General features: G+C 33.9%; 1 protein-coding gene and 1 long non-coding RNA gene across 5 annotated transcripts in view; one reads left to right on the forward strand and one right to left on the reverse strand.

The window, feature by feature from the left end:
- The window catches only part of LOC143236810 (homeobox protein cut-like), a 159964-nt gene extending 145823 nt beyond the window's left edge, over window positions 1-14141 (reverse strand). For 2 of the 4 annotated variants that reach the window (XM_076475393.1, XM_076475388.1), the window contains exon 1: window positions 14051-14141. The gene's annotated coding sequence lies outside the window, so the exon portion shown is untranslated. The remainder of the gene's footprint in view (window positions 1-14050) is intronic. The other 2 variants (XM_076475395.1, XM_076475389.1) reach the window with 1 other exon arrangement.
- Window positions 10970-16831, forward strand: LOC143236812 (uncharacterized). The gene is made up of 3 exons (XR_013019760.1): window positions 10970-11130; window positions 13842-13917; window positions 16636-16831. It is a non-coding gene; the product is annotated as an uncharacterized LOC143236812 (long non-coding RNA).
- Window positions 16832-17660: the final 829 nt, after the last annotated feature.

Raw genomic sequence — 17660 nt, forward strand, 5'->3', positions numbered from 1 at the left:
AAAAAACACAACAAAAAACATGGTAAATTTCAAAGCAACACAATGGGCTACCTGTGCTCTCCTCACTACCGGTATCAAAACCTAGTGTCTAGCAATATAAGCCCGCAGACGTACCGCTGAGTGGCTACTTCAGTCAGTCTTCGTTGAGCGTTGAATTTTCCAACAGCTTTCTGTACTGGTCTGAATACTTACTGTCTTCACGTTCCGGAACATTCCGGAAAGACATTTGATTTATTGTCGCACGCACACACACATATAAGCTACAAAGTTCGACGCATAGTATGACATATGTTTAGCTTTCTTGGATGTGATAATTCATTTTCTATTTTTTCTTTACATTTTACTTTACACAAATTTACCCTTCAAGCAACATAATAAACACTACAACTATACACGAGTACTTTAATCGAAAAAGTCACTTCTCCTTAGCTTACACAAAAATAACGCACTACACCATAGGCTTCTCAAGATTTTGACCATCGAAATTTCGAATTTGGTTTTCTAACTTACCTTACTTGTGAAACACTTGATTTGCCAAGTTTTATTACCTCATAACGTTTTGTATTATTATCACGGCTTTTAACTTTCAAAAGTTCCTAACTGGTATGAATGACGGCCTTTGTGTCAAGTTCGGTGAGAACACCATAAACCAATCAATTAAAAATATGAAAACAAAAAATAAAAAGTTAGAATATTTAGCAATACACTCAGTAAACATTATACCCACAGAACTGGTTATCATAATTTATTACTGATTTTAAATGTGTACCATATGCTTCATAGGCCCGGCATGGCCAAGTGGTTAAGGTACTCGACTCGTAATCTGAGGGTCGCGGGTTCGTATCCCCGTCCCACCAAACATGCTCGCCCTTTCAGCCGTGGAGGCGTTATAATGTGACGGTCAATCCCACTGTTGGTTGGTAAAAGAGTAGCTCAAAAGTTGACAGTGGGTGGTGATGTCTAGCTGCCTTCCCTCTAGTCTTACACTGCAAAATTAAGGACGATTAGCGCAGATAGTCCTCGTGTAGCTTTGCGCGAAATTCAAAACAAACCAATATGCTTCACGCTTTATGCTAACACAAAATTGGAGTAAGTTTCACCATTTTCGAATTCTTCATCGTCTCCCCCCTCACTAAAACAAAATTCTGTGCAACTGAATTAATTAATTAGCACATTCCTATTTTGTAGCTTAACTGTGGGTGTGTTCACTCAACCATCACAGAACCTGCATAAACGACCCCTAGCTTTTCTCGCTTCTTGCGTCAGCGCACACAGAAGTTTTTCAAGTTAACTATTGTATATCATCCTAAACAAGTGAAACTTTTACAAAAGTGTGGGCTCACAATGCTGATTAGAATATTTAATATTTCCGCTGTTATCATTTTGTTATAATGGTTATCCTGTAGTGTAAGCATAGTATGTGGACTTAGGAATAACCTAAGTGTCCCAAGCTCGTAAGACATTACTACGTTTCAAAAGTGTTGCGTCTGGAAATAAATTTTTGTGAAACACTTTTCTCATGAATGAACTTGGCAGTCATTCTTCCAAATAAATGATGAGAGAAAAAAAAAACATTTTATTTTTGAAGTTTAGCAAGTACTCAGGCACATTCTTGTGGCATTTCAATAACGAGGGTGTGCCCAAATGATGAAGCAATGTATTAAAATAATTATAAATAATATAGTTTAAAAGTTATATTTAATCAGCTATGCCATTACTAGGCATATATTTTCAGCTCTTGTCATGTAGGTTGATCTGAAGTGGATACTATCCATGTGTGATATGGTAGTTAACGAGCTCGTACTGTGAATTCAAGGATTCGTGGTTCGTGTCGCGTTGCCGCAAAAACGGGTTTGAGATTGGAAGGTTATAGTTGCTCTAAAACAGTGACAGTCAAATCCAACTATTCGGGCAAACAAGACTAGTACAACAGTTGGCGATGAGTGATGTTTACTCTTCGCCTTCCCTCAAGTCTATAAACTCAAAATTATGGATCTGTGCGCAAATAGCTCTTGTGTAGCTCTGCAAAACAATTTCCCCCTCAACAATGAAATGCAACAACCTTTTTTAAAAAGCTTTGGCCACATTCACTTCTTGCGTCTACCTTCATTGAAGCCAAGGTAAAATCCAATAGCACCACAGCAGCCGCTTTAAGAAGCTCTTATTTGGCTTGGGCATGTAAGTTGATCTGACACTGTAACAGACGTTTAAAAGATCTAATAGCCTATTTCGCTTTTTGTGTCTGTTTACAGCTAAGCCAGGCTTTAGGTAGCCTCTAACCACGGTCATTTAAAAAAACAGTCTCTTCCTTCTCTCTTTCTTATGGTTTTACTTGTAGTCTCCTCTGTTGGCAGAACAGAAGTGATATTAATGTTTTTCATGTTTTACTTTCACCTAAGATTAGGTGTAAGCATTTTATCTTTCCTGTACCTGTATTCAAAAGATCTTTGTCACCTACCATAGGGTATATAATGATTATAAGTGGTTATGTTGCTGCAGTTTGATACATGCATTAAGAGGTTTTATTATTTTATTCACTAGCATAACTCAGTGTTATTTGTCCTTTAGATGATGCCAATAATTTCTTCTTGGCTGAATGAGACATGATAACTGAAAACAGATTTTGTGATTATGTAATACCACGTAATAACAATAACAATCTCACTTAGTAAGATGTTTTGTGCATACATATATAATTACCCAGTTTAGCCAAATGTCTCTATTCCAATTTTAGACAAATGATTAACTAGGACTAAAGGCAAGTTCTACCATCCATTTTCCAAAAAGCTTTTATACATTTATCCCAATCAGCCTTCGCCTGCAATATACAGGGTGGTAAAACAACTTGATTTTTTATGACTTACAGTGAAAGACAAAGAATGCCATATCAACTAACAATAAAGGACCGACTTTTTTCTTATATGGTAACATTATAATTATGATGACTATCTTTGCTTTTGTACTTTGAACAGTCAGTAGTAAATGATGTTTTATTCGAGTATACATTTTTAGATAACTCTGTACATCACCGACAGTCAAAGCGGTGGACACTCTCACCTACAGCTAATATAGCATCCGTTAAAAAGACAGCTGGTGTGCGCTTCACGTACACTTGAACAATATTTTGACAGGAAATCATTGCCTGACAGTTGCCATAATGAGTCTCTCTGGTGGAACGTACAAACTGAGGGGGTCACAGTGGTTTGAAAATTATTACTGTCAGGGAAATACTGCACAAACAATTCAACACATTGCATAGATTAAACTAATCGTATTACATTTTTTAGATAACGTTCTCTATCGTTAAGAGCTCACACAGTAAGTTTCTTGTAAAAAACAGATAAACAGATTTCAATAAAATCACTTATTTATAAAAGATGTGGACTCACAAGCAGTCATGAGTATATATAGTTTAGAGAAACATACTTCAAAAGTCGATTGAGTCCGTCGACCTTATTGGTAATTTAAGGTTAGTAATGGCTTAAATCTTGCAAATAATTATGATATAATAGAAATGATTAGAAGGTAATAAACTTATGATTGATGAAAGATGTTTAATCAAGATCGTCAGTTGAATCCCTGGATCGTTAAAATCAACTATTTTGCAGCATTTTTCGAGGTATACTACAGAATTTTACGCAGTCTAAATTGACATTGTTCAAATGTCCTACCACTTTGGGAAAAATCGAAAAGTTATTCGATAATAGGCCAATTATAATGAGGTATAGTTTCTTACCATTATATCTGAAAATAGATCACGTCCCTGCTAATAAAGGATACCTCACGATACAGAAAACTGGTGTTTTTATGTAAATATCCCCCCCCCCTGCCCACTCTCTCTGGCAATAGCGAGTTTATCTGATAAAAAGACTAGTTAACTCAACAGGAAGGAAGGTTTGTGGCCTCGATCACGAGATCATTACACAAAGGACACTCACTTTATGTTTGTGTGCAAATAAACGCCACGTCTACAGTAATTTAAGAATAAGTGTGTAAGAATCAGTCTGTTTTTGTTTGTTTTTTTTAAATTATGTTTTATTATTCTTATTGCAATTACGTTGTTAAAGCAATGGGGTGACTTTCACCACCGCTTATTAAAAGCTGTTTCTCAGACCTAAATAAGAGGTGTAAACACAATACTTATATACATGAAAAAGCACTTGTAAAAAGCAGCTAGCAATACCAACAGTACTCTGCCCAACTGGTACCACACCAAAGACTACAACATAGTTTTATTTCTAGCATCAATGAACACTATAAATCGGATATTGAGAATTCGGGAAGTTTTACAGGGTCATGGTAAAAAGTATCCGTGATTTCCATGGTAACTGGACCCTAAAATTTTAAACAGTATTATATAATCTTGATCTTACGCTCATCTATTTTTGATTTTTATAATTTTGAGTTACCTTTCATGAGAAAAATCTGATGATCATAATAACTGATTATCAGAAATTAATTAACTAATTAATTAATTAATAAGGACTTTCGTATCACTTGATGAAAACATGTATTTTTGATGTTATGTATTAAAAACGTTATTTTATGCAATATCATCTTAGAAATTATTATTACAGCCTGAAACCGAATTGTAACGGTTTCCTTGAAATATAAAACTGACGGATTAATTATCCCTAATTCACTAAAGACTGGCAAGGCTACATAGCTAGAGCGCTTCACTCTCAATCTGAAGGTAGCAGGTTCGAATCTCCGTCTTACCAAACATACTCTCCCTTTCAGCCGTGGGGGCATTATAATGTGCCTGTCTATCTCACTATTCGTTGTTAAATTAGAAGCCTAAAAGTTAGTGGGAGGTGGTAATGACTAGCTGCCTTCCCTCTAGTCTTCCACTGCCAAATTAGGGACGGCTAGTGCAGGTAATCCTCGGGTAGCTTTGGGCGAAATTCCGAAAAAGATTCCCTAAAGAATGGGATTCAAACATTCGAGGTTTCACCAACAACATGGCAAAATTATATAAATAACTACAATTATTACTATTCTGTCTTATTCAAAAATAAGTAATTCTCAAGAATTTTGAAAATAAACGTAAACCTGAAGTCATAAACCGGAAAACATTAGAAGTTTTTTTCACAATAAACCCGTACTTATCGTATATATTAATATGTAAATTATACTGACATAGTTGAATTGTTTGAATGTAAATATTGTTTAGATCTAAAGCTGTGGGTAGAAAACTATTCACGAGGTCTTCATCTGTGGATATAAAGCTTCTTCATCATAGATATACTTATGAAAATGTAGTCATCCGCCATACATACTTAGCAAGACTGAGTCAATTCTATATCACTTATTCTTAGGTAATTAAGTAAAAACTATATTCTTGCCCCAAGACTAGACGAAAAACAACAAATTCTCTACGTATTTACTCAGAGTTCCAAAGTTTTTCATCTGACTTTCCTTTGAATGTGCATTTTCATGAATAGTAAAACTCTTCTATCTTGTAAATAAGCACTTCTAAAACAGTTGGGTCTACGCATGTTGCATTTGATTGTGTATTAATATATTCAACAACTCATTTATATTCAAATAAATTATTCAAATTCGATATACTTGTTTGGAAGAAAGAAATTTACCAACATTCTTTCTACAACTTTTTCTCGAGTCAGTCTTTCTAATGTTTTAATACTACGTTCTATGTCCGTATATATATATATATATACATTTAAAAAGGGCAGAAAACAAAATAACGAAGAATTATACCATTTCTCAAGAAACCATAAAATTTGTTTTGCACTTCCTTGACAAATGGTGCAGTTTTTCGCTGCTTTATTTTTTGGTACAATAGTTTTCCATTAAAATTTTTATTTTGCTTCGTGTGTAATCATACAGTTATTGGTTCTCCGCTGACACAACGGTAAGTCTACAGATTTATAACGCTAAAATCAGAGGTTCGATTCCCCTCGGTGGACTCAGCAGGTAGCCTGATGTGGCTTTGCTATAAGAAAAAAACACACACACACATATACAGTTATTGTCGTATCATATAAAGCACAGATGAACCAGCAATACCAACCGTTAGAACTGGATTATACAAATGTTATATAATACTGTACATTAATATGTTAGGCATTAAAACTTCGGACTTCCTTTACAAACGATATAATTTTTTATGGTTTATTTTTGCCTATGTTGTTACCGCAGTCACACTACCTATGCATATATGTATACATATGCTTATTTGTATCTCAAAGCGACTGGTATAAGTATTAACACTTTTATTGATAAACAGAGAACAACGCTTCGACCTTCCTAGGTTATCTTCAAGTTAACAATGATTTTGAAAATGAATTTACAAAACCCATAATTAAAGAGAATTCTTGTGATTCTATATTTTAAAAATATTATTGAAGGAACTTGTTAAGAGAATAGTAAATTTTACGTGAATAAACGACCTGTTCCCTAACGCCAATTTACATAATACAATAGTAAATTGTGTAGAACTACTTCATTTCCCAATGGGTTAGAGATAAGTTTTCGTACTTGGAGTGCTATATCCGGGGTTGGTCCCTTCCACCGATGAACAAAGAACAGATAATTCATTTCTAAGCTTTAAACTGGAACCTTAACAACTCAGTACCACCACTCAAAACAAAATAATACACTTTTAAAGGTTCCAGAAGATCGATATGTTTATAGGAACCAACATCTCAAAGGTTTGGAGAAAAGGTACTTCGAAAGGACTTTAAAATATTAACAGTGAAAACGAGTATACATGGATTGCTATGTTAAAATTTTGATTATCAGATTAAGTTAAGCCCCTGAAATAATTGGATCTATCATCAGAACATCAGCAATCTCGCGAAAATATAAGTACGATTATAAGACATGAGGTCTTGTACGATGACAACGTGGCATTTCCTCAAAGTTATCTTTTAAATAACTTTTTACCGTATACGGTATTCTATGGTCTTTGACTGCATAATTAAATAAAGACATAGAATGTTATTTCAAACAGTGGTTGTCACTGCAGAAACTCCTATAAGGTTGTTGATAAACAGTTGGGTTGATTCACTCTTTATTTCGAGTTAAACGTTAGACTACATTATTCACTTACAATCACTGAATGCCTAACAGAAATATCAATTCACAATTAAGCCCTGAAAGGTTTAAATTTTTCTTATAATCAAAACGTCACAGATGTTAAGGAAATAACTGTTTTTGCCGGAACGATTCTAGTGATCAATTTTGTTTGGTTTGATTTGTTTTGAATTTCGCATAAAGCTACTCGAGGGCTATCTGCGCTAGCCGTCCCTAATTTAGCAAAGACTAGAGGGAAAACAGCTAGTCATCACCACCTACCGCCAACTCTTGGGCTACTCTTTTACCAACGAATAGTGGGATTGACCGTAGCATTATAATGCCCCCACGGCTGAAAGGGTGAGCATATTTGGTGCGACTGGGATTCGAACCCGCGACCTTCGGATTACGCGTCGAACGCCTTAACCACCTTGCTCTGCCGGGCCTTGCTTCACGGGAAAATACTCTTCATTTTTCAATACTCTTTGTTTAATTTTATGTTGTTCCTGTACGAGATATATACTTAACCTTTAGAAACTGTCGCTTGTCTGTCCATCAAAGGCCTACATTGGCCAAGTGGTTAGTGCACTTGAGTGGTAATCTAAAGGTCGAGGGTCTGAATCCCGTTCATACCAAATATGTTTGCTCGTTCAGCTCTGTGGGCGTTATAATGTTAAAATCAATCCCACTATTCGTTGGTGAAGGAGTAGCCCAAGAGGTGGCGCTGGATGATGATGACTAGCTGCCTTCCCTCTAGTCTTACACTGCTAAATTACGGGCGACTAGCGCAAATAGCCCTCGTGTAGCCCTTGCGCGAAATTCAAACCCTCCTAGTATTTACTGTACCTAAAATAAAAACGCTAGCGTGCTTAGAAAACAGTTGCTTCAACAGTGATATATCACAGTTATTCAAATATAGAGCTTTCCTTCACTTATTTAACCAAATGTATGAAACAGCACGAAGTAAAGTATTGCAGTGATTTATATAAAATTTCTTTTGGAACAAGAAATAACGACTTTGTCCGATTATATTTACTGTTATTATCATTTTTCAGCATAATTTCATTTCCTTTCAAGTCATGCGTAGAACATTGAAAAATAAGTGTTCCGTGTGCAGTCAACTAGAGGACGCTACGTTACCCTTCTACCAGAGTATACAGCGTCTAAAGTGGGAAAGAAATAAAAGAAAATGTACTTTTATCTAGGAATTACTCACTAAGGAAGTCAGCTCGAGTTGCTGCTTCTCATGTTACAAGCTGTAAGCTGCACGTGTGCTCTTTCTCCTTCCTTTTATTATAGACACACACACACACACACATATATTCGTAAACAGAAATGTAAACACTAAATCATTCCGTTGTACGAAGCAGTTGCAAATTCATTTTCTTCCACGGGTCAATTAACCATTTAATAAAGGCTTCTACAAAGGAACCAATTTTACCTTTATTCGTATAACCAAAACTATGGGGGTCAGTCTTAATAACAACAGCGACCGTTTCTGTTAGTTATAATACACTGTATCTGAACGAAATAAACAACTGATTAGTTCTTCTTTGTTGTTGTTGTTGTACACCCACCTACTCAAAAATCAGCCAAGGTTCCGTTATCTTAAAACAAACTCTTAAGAAAAAGACTTTCCACGTGTTTATTTTTGTTTGTTCCGTTGTCGTCGAGTACAAAACTACATTAAACGCGATCTGTTATTAAAATCTTCGAGAAATAATAAATTTTATTACACATCTTTTTTGTTGTTGTTATTGCAGTTTTTTGTTTTGTTGTTGTTTATTCCTGAAAAACGTTTAGCCTTCATAATTGTCCCCCAAAACGAGAACTAATGAAGAAGAGAAATCGAAAATAAATAAGAAAAACAACCACAAAGCCTCCACAACCACCTGAATTATTTGTAGGTTTCAGTTGCCATTCAAAACGTAATTATGTTTGTTTAAAGGGAGACTAGAAGTTAAGAGGAATTATTGATGGATTTTAGTTGTCAGTCATTAAGGGAACGTCGGTAGAGAAAGTTATTAATTGGAGCTGTGATGACCGAAGAAGCTCTAACAGTTTTTTTTTGTTTTTTTTTGAGGGGTCACAAAGTTTTCATAGGTAAGAAAAATCATATCCAAAAACATATTTTATAGCTAACTATAATTTAATGCCTCAAATGCTCTCTGGCTTTTTTATGGTTACTCTTGTAAATTGCCAAGTAGTAATTATGGTGGGAAAAAACAACAAAAGGTTGAAATTATGCTGAACTGATTGCTCTAAGAGATATGTTGGAGTTGTTATGAATTTTACGTATTTTATTGTTAAATAATATAGTGCTGTAAGGTGTAGTTAACTTCTTGTTTTTAAAAAATGTCAGATTCGTCCTTTGATGAGTTTATAAAACAGATGGGTGGTCATTCTTCCAGAACACGGACAAACTTTCTGATGGGTAAAATTTTTATAAAACTAAACTCAAACGAATACTTTTATAGTTGACTTGATTCTTTATGAGATTTAGTTGATCGCTATTTTTAAAACACCAAGCAGAAGCCCTGATAGGTAAAGAAGAGATGACACAAAGTCAACCCAATCAGAAGTCCTGTTTGTTAAAAAATGCATACATAAATTGACACTAAGCTAACCCAGGTAAGCAATAAAGCCTTTACTTTAAGTTACAATTGCCTAACATGGTCAAGTTTTGTAGGTTTCGTTTTGGCACTAGTTAATTTTCGATATCATTCGATCATAAGACAAGAAAAACCTATTCAAACAGAGAAAGAGACATAAAACAAAGCATTGACAACCATTATTTTGTTGTTCATCTTGTTTGTCATCAGATGTTTTAATTTTAAGAATAAACGCCTGATATTATGGAAATGTTTAAGCTGTATCCCAGCAGGTATCAGAACCAGGTAGATTTCATGTGAGAGTGATCAAACAGTATCATTATTGACCCAATAAAGATTTAGCCCAGCATGGCCATGTGGTTAAGGCAATCGAATCGTGATCTGAGGTTTGAAGGTTCGAATCCCTGTCACACCAAACATGCTCGCCTTTACAGCAGTGGAAGCGTTATAATGTGCGGTCAATCCCACTATCCGTTGGTATAAGAGTAGCCCAAGAATTGGCGGTGGGTGGTGATGACTAGCTGCCTTCCGCCCAGCCTTACACTGCTAAATTAGGGACGGCTAGCACAAATAGCCCTCGATTAACTTTGCGCGAAATTCAAAACAAACCAAACCAAAAGCATACGGCTTTGATAAAGAAAGTTAAAAAAATCATTTTAAATTAAAGTCTGAACAGGTGACCCAAATACCATTGAGCTACCGAAGGCAAACACCATTTTAAGGGAAAGAGTTTGGGTGTTACATTCACATTACTAACCACTACTCGGTTTCTCTGTCAAGGAACTTGAAAACGAATCATCAAAAATTATAGAGACAAGTATGATTCACTTCTTGATGACTTTTTTCCGCTACTGACGTCATTGATTTACAAGAACACCCCAATCACTCTATAACTAACTAATGTCACTGTAAATTAAAGATGTAATTGATACTGGAAGTCAAGATGATAAACAAGTTTATTTGTAATTATCTTTCTTAGCTACTTTTCATTTATTTTTGTATCCAGCCAAGAGAATTATAAGTCAGAAACTGTTAAAATTCCTTTTAAACATTCTTCTGAGAAACAACATATAAAAGTATGGTTTTTATTTTGCATTAATTTTCTCATCATTATGCCATTTATAATTAATTCATTTTTTAGCTTTCATCAATTAATTTGTAGTGTTAGAAAAACGCGTAGGCGGACCTTTCAAAAGCGCTCGAGTTATAGGGATTTTATTCATTTCTACAAGTTAAATTGTATAATACATATGTTAGGGTATGCAAAAATTTACATATTTAATCTAGATATTGTGACTCTCTTATTTTTTTATAGAATTTCGCACAAAGCTACTCCTGAGCTATCTTCACTAGATGTCCCTTATTTAGAAGTGATAAACTAGAGGGAAGGTAGCAGGTCAACAAAACCAACCTGAACTACTCTTGCACCAGCGAAAAGTGTGATTGACCGAAACATTATAACACCCTTACAGCAGAAAAGGTGAGTACGTTCGGTGACGGAATTTGCACTCGACACCTGCAGATTTCTAGTCGAGTGAACTATCCAGCAGGATCGCTGTTGTCACTAAGTTCGTAACTCATCATGCATTTCGTTACGAGTGGTTTGTTAATTCTCTGTCCGCGATATTGATTTTTTTAGTAAACTGTTATACTGTAGTTTTAAGGGATCAGTGAAAGTACAGCGTGATCAAATAGTATACGTAAAACAAACTTCACTGCGTAATATATAGCGTGTTATGCTTACTCGTTAGGTTTTTCTTGCTTGTATAAACACTAACAGAAAGGTAACACTAAGTACTTTATCCATGTTTCTTAATTAAAACTGTGCCGAATAGTAAAACTGATGTTATAAAAAATGTATCAGGATTTTGATTACCTTACATTGAAAAATTAATATTTCTTTGGCAATAATTTTTATTGATTGACTTGGCATTTCATCAACTATCGTTTTGATTAAAGTTCTTGATGTCGTCTTGATATTAAAGCAAATGTACGACAACATTAGCTTGGCATGCCTAAAAGTAAAAATGTCGTGCTGTCAAATGTTAAAAATTATTCATCGCATACAAGGACGGACTACAACTCTTCCGGTTACCGAGAAACCATTTACTGGCTGATCCATGTAATTCAGGATAACAAGAGAATGGCATTAACAGTGTTTACAATCTACTGCTACTTGTTACTTTATAAGTTTACACAGTTAAATATAATTCATTTTTGGCACTTGAGTTCGATTCGTCAAGAAATTTTCCAGTGACCAGCTAGCTTTTGCATAGTTATACATATATATAAATATAGTTATACATCAGTAACCGGACAATGTCCAATCGTTCGTTATCCTAGTATAAAATGACCATCTCTTTTTATTATGAGGGAGTATTTTCTAATTTACACGAATTGAGTTGTTTTGTCAGGTTGTTTGTTATTGTTTTAAGAGTGCATAGTAAAAGTGTACAGTCAGTAAACCATATTATATATCTTAACTGTCTTTACTGTAAATGTCGTTACATTTTTCAGTAAGGACTTTACAGTTTGATGACACATTAACACAATAGTTTATTTGGCTCATAAGTTATAATAAATTGCCAATCGAATATTTGGAGACCAAATATCAAACAACACAATGTTTTGATACACAGTTAAAATAAACACATCTTTTGTTTCATTTCATCAAATGAAATGGCAATTTCATTTAAATACAAATTTATTAGCCTAATATTAATAACCTTTCAAGTTGCTCTGGGGCCTATTAGGCCCCATTTTTCGTAGGAGTGTTAAAAACTGTACAATATGAACTATTAGCAAATACTAAAATGCAAAACACAAACTTTAGCAGATAAATATGGTCTACGAAATTAAATCTTTTACTTTAGGTTACTCATATTTATCTTTCTATACACAAACAAATAGATAATATCTTCTAATAAATCATTTCATTTGTCTTTAACTTTTATCATTACAATTTCAGTATTTAATTCTCTATAAACGAACAAATCAATGAACAAACAAACAAAACCATGGAATAAATAATTCTACATTTTTACTTCAAACAAAAGGGTTAAAAGAACATTATTTTGAAGACTATTTTTATTTGTTTATAATTTCAATATTTTTCCTTCCAGCGCGACTAGAAGAGCGTGAACACTTATCAACAGCGACAACACACGAGTGAACACTTATCAACAGCGATAACACACGACGCAAACCTTATTTAAACAAACATGTTGCCAAGACAAGGAACAAAGCTGAATTCACCCTGTTTATTTATTCAAGGTTCCAATCTTCAATAATTATTCATCAGATGATATCTAATAGCTGTTCTAAACACCTTACCAATAAGAGATCTAGTTAGTACAAGGGTCCCTTTTAGATGCCTTCTCTCTCATAAGAACAGAATAACGTGATTTCAATCTTTTAAATATGAAAATAAATACAATTTTCAGAGATAAGAGTTAATTCCATAAGTAGTAATATATCTCATCAATCACTTGCTCTCCATTAAAATGTTTATGTAGTTTCACAAAATCTATCTCTATGCTCAAAATATGAGATATTGTTTAGTTAAACAAAAAAGCACAAATAATTCATTCTATGTTTCTTGGATAATTTAAAACTGGAGATGAAAGGTAACTTTAATAATTTATTACAATTTCAATAACGCAGGAACTTTTTAATAAACTTACTTCATTTATTTTATCTTAGTACAAAAACTTTAGAGTAACTATAATAAAGTATGCGCAAAGTTCTGATAAACAGTGAATTAAACTATTAAAATATATACTTTTAGTACAGCTGGTAAGCCATGTTAAAGACAGCGAACAAACGTCTATATTCGTAACGTCAGTAATTCTTTTATTAACGGAATTAAATCTATATTAAAATGGCCAAACAATATTTTAAAATGCGCATGGCGTAGAACTTATTACACAACACGAAACTATAATATTATGTTGAAGAGGTATGAATCATTACATAGATAAAAAATTAGGCCAGTTATCTATCCCAAAGTGACCCACAAACACCTGAGACAGAGTTATAAAAGTGACATCTAAAATAGAGCAGTTTATTAAGCACCCACCAAAACCTAGTATAGGCCTGTTTCAAAGCACGGTTCACATTGCTACTACATCTGAAATGTGTGAGATATAACAATGATTCAAAGCCTTAGCTAGTTTTTTTTTTCTTTTATAGATTCGTCTCCAGGTAAACGAACAGGATGGTCTACTCATAAATATCTTGAAAACAACCTACCATTCCATGAAATACGGTATGATCTGCTCATAAACATAAAAAAAAAAAAAATACCGTTCCATGATATACGGTATGATCTACTCATAAACATCCTACCGTTCCATGAAATACGGTATGTTCTACTCACAAACAGCTACAAAACAACCTACCGTTCCACGAAATAAACACAAGTGCCTCCTTAGACGACTATCACCTCTCCCTTTCTAGATCACGGAATCACTGCGTCTCGTGTGGCTGATAAATCTCGCGAAAGTCGCGCAATTCAACTGTTTGTACGTGGTTTATGGGTATGCGGTCTATCACCCAAGTGTAGACAGAGTTGGGACGTCTCCAAATAATTATCTAACGTGTCTCTCAATTATCGATGGTCACTAATCTAACGCTCATGGAGACCATTTACACGGTATATAGTTTATGACAATTTCAACTTAAATAATTCAAAAATGGTTTTAAAACGTTTATTTCGAAGTAAAATGAAATATCGTAGTTTGGAAAGCTTATTTGAGGAACTGTTAGGTTTAGTATGTCCGAAATATTTTATCTTCACAATATCAAACGGTATAACTTCTTTAGCTTGACTTTAAAATATCCCCCTTTAAAAACTGGCAGAACCTTAGCTCTCTTCCTACAAATAAGATAATATTAAAGTTAATGAGGATCATCACGTGCTTCAAATATTTGTGATTTTTTCCTTCAACACGAGAACTAAACTAAAATATCACTGAATTAATTCACGGAAAATATTTAAACGTCCACAATTCTCATTCACGATTTCTAGCTACGAACTTCAGAATTATTGTTTTCAAAATTAACAAATAGTGTCAAATTCCTATTAGGTTTGGTTTGATGTGAATTTCGCACAGATAGCCCTCGTGTAGCTAGAGAGACTAGAGGGACGGCAGCTAGTCATCACCACCCACCGCCAACGCTTGGGCTACTTACTCTTTTACCAACGAATAGTGGGATTGATCGTAACATTATAACGCCCCTACATTCAAACCTATGACCCTCAATCGATTGCCTTAACCACCTGGTCATGCCTGGCCTCCTATTAGAGGTGTTCCAGACAGAACCTAAAACATACGTTTTAAGTACTTCCCGATGTTTAAATGCGTTCTTTCTGATAGTAACCAGTTTTGTAAATGGAAGGTCTACACAACTTCAAGTAACTTACAGCATTATAATGATATATTAGTTAGTAGTTGTAATCTCTGTATATTTACCAACAAATTCTCAAAGAGCATATAAGTATTCATATTACCGCTTTTACTCACAAGTAAAAGTATTTTTCATGTTTAAATCCTTTGATGTAGGATATTTAATAATTCATATTCACACTTTACAGTTCCTTATAAGAAAATACTTATTTCTTCTCTTTCTCTCTTTCAAATATTTACATTGAACCTCACTAATTGTTCTCTCACATTCGTATGTATAATTCTTTCTCTGATCCAAATTCAACTCCGTCTTTATTCTTCTTTCTTTTATATCAAATTCTTCTTCCTAACCTTAATTTCTTCTGTTTCTCTAATCGATTTAATCCTTTTGGCCCTAATTCCAATGAAAATATTTCTATTCTACATTAGGGTTCGAAGTTTCCTTTCTCGAGCTATCTTACTCACTGATACTTTAAAGTTTGTTAAATTAATTCAATATATTTCTTTCCTTCTCTGCTGAAAATGTTTTTTTTTTTTGAAGCCGTTACTGGTTGCTCAGTAGCAAGACTGAAGGCTAATAACGCTAAACACAGGGTTGGCACAATACAGGTATCATACTGTGTAGCTGTGCGCTTAGCAACAAAATATACAAGCCTTCCTCATCTAGGTTCCAATGTTTCCTCTCATTCAGATATGAACAGTATTCTTCTTTACTTTTACTCATAATTAAAGCTCTCGTACTTTCACTCAACATTTAGCTTGAAGATTTGTATAATTAAAATTCGAGGCTCAAATGGCACAGCGCAGATAGTCCTTAAGCAGATTCCTTCATTAATTTACATTTTGGTCTTCAATAACTTTAAACGATGTCTTACTTCAATAGGATCTGAATTATTCGCTGCACATATTCGAATTCCGTACAGTTAAGACTTTTTATCCGCCGATCAGATTCGAATTCCTTGATCATCATCCATATCCATAGTTAAACTGTACGTTTCATTTTATAACAACACTTTTTAACACATATTAAAGTTTTTTACAAGTCAGTGTTTTAAAATATTGAAAGATAATTTCGGCTTGACTAGCAGCTTGCGGTGGGAGTTTCAAGAACACGAAACGCGCAGTTAATTCATTAAAAAATATATTAAATGTAGCATTTTACAGTTCACACCAAAAAAAAACAGTCAAGAAGGGAAGAAAAGGTTTATAAAGCACATAATCCCCACATATCGCGCACAACGATATGACTAAATCACAGTCATAAATAATAACAGAACATTTATAAAGTGTTTACTTGGCTGTTGTTGTCGAATGCATGTCTGATGTTTTGTTTCATAACTATGTCTCCTTTTATTAACAAGAGCTATATTTAGTTTAAAATATTCAAAAGTTCTTAAATTAGCCATGAAGAATGGTTGTCAAAGTGAAACTAGATACACTTATATACAAATATATTTTTAAATCCACGTGCGATAAGTTCATTTGTCTATTATAAATAATTTTAACTACTACCACCTCAAAATAAAAAAGTAGCTCATAGTAAAACCGAGAAAAACAGGGACTCTTTTTTTTTTTAGATCCATCTAGATTGAAACATCAAGAGAGCCCAACAAGAGCAAGAAATAACAACAGATGTTAAGCATTACCTCTAAATTGTACCAATGTTGTTCTGGTTCTTATTTGCCAAGTCGTAATATATTTGGTGCTTTAAGTTAAGCCTATTTATAATACGTTGCTTCTCGTAAAGTAAAACTATATCGCTGAATGCCATTGTATAATAGTTTCGAAATAACATTTTAATTTAGGATTAAAACGTTGTTGGTAATTTTTGTTTAAACGCTTCTATTGGTCCTCGTAATTTGGTATTTTATTTGCTACAAAATACCATATTTTCCAGATTTTGACATAACCATACAATCTGTATTTTTCGCGTTCTTATGACTTATGTATGTATCATGTACGGAAACAAATGTATATGTAACCCTAACAAATTACATGCCCTTACAATTAATATGTATGTATTAATAAGTTAAATTTCCCTTGCTAGATTCTTTCACGGTCAGGTACATTAGAATAACGAAAGTTTTAATGGACTGCTACTGTTTCATTTCCTCGTACGAAACGAGAGATATGGGAACCAATGACACAGGCATCATAAAAAAATGTGGTATTAGACACAGCCTTGTGATCATCACCATGGTAACTTACTTTAAACAAAGATTGTAGTGATTGATAAGTTTTGATTAGTTACACTAAAATGACGTCAATCAGTAAAGGTATTCAGTTTTCACAGTTTAATTACCTTTATAATAAATAGCCTTAGAAAAAATAACAGTCTATTAAAAAACTAAAGTTTAACCATTATATTTATAAACAGCTTGGTAAAGGCTTACATGTTTCGGAGCCTACGATACACAAACCTTTCGCTTCTCAAAGTAATATCAATATTCATAAGACTATACCTGAGTTTTTGGTAACAAACCATAAGAGAAACTGGAGAGCTGCAGAAGCTATTCAAAACAATGTCACCTTCCTAACTATTCTGTTCATGTCTGTTTCTAGTTTGTTCATGCCTGTTTCTACTCTGTTCATGTCTGTTTAT

Source organism: Tachypleus tridentatus, chromosome 13 (genome assembly GCF_004210375.1).
Source record: "Tachypleus tridentatus isolate NWPU-2018 chromosome 13, ASM421037v1, whole genome shotgun sequence".
Taxonomy (NCBI): domain Eukaryota; kingdom Metazoa; phylum Arthropoda; class Merostomata; order Xiphosura; family Limulidae; genus Tachypleus; species Tachypleus tridentatus.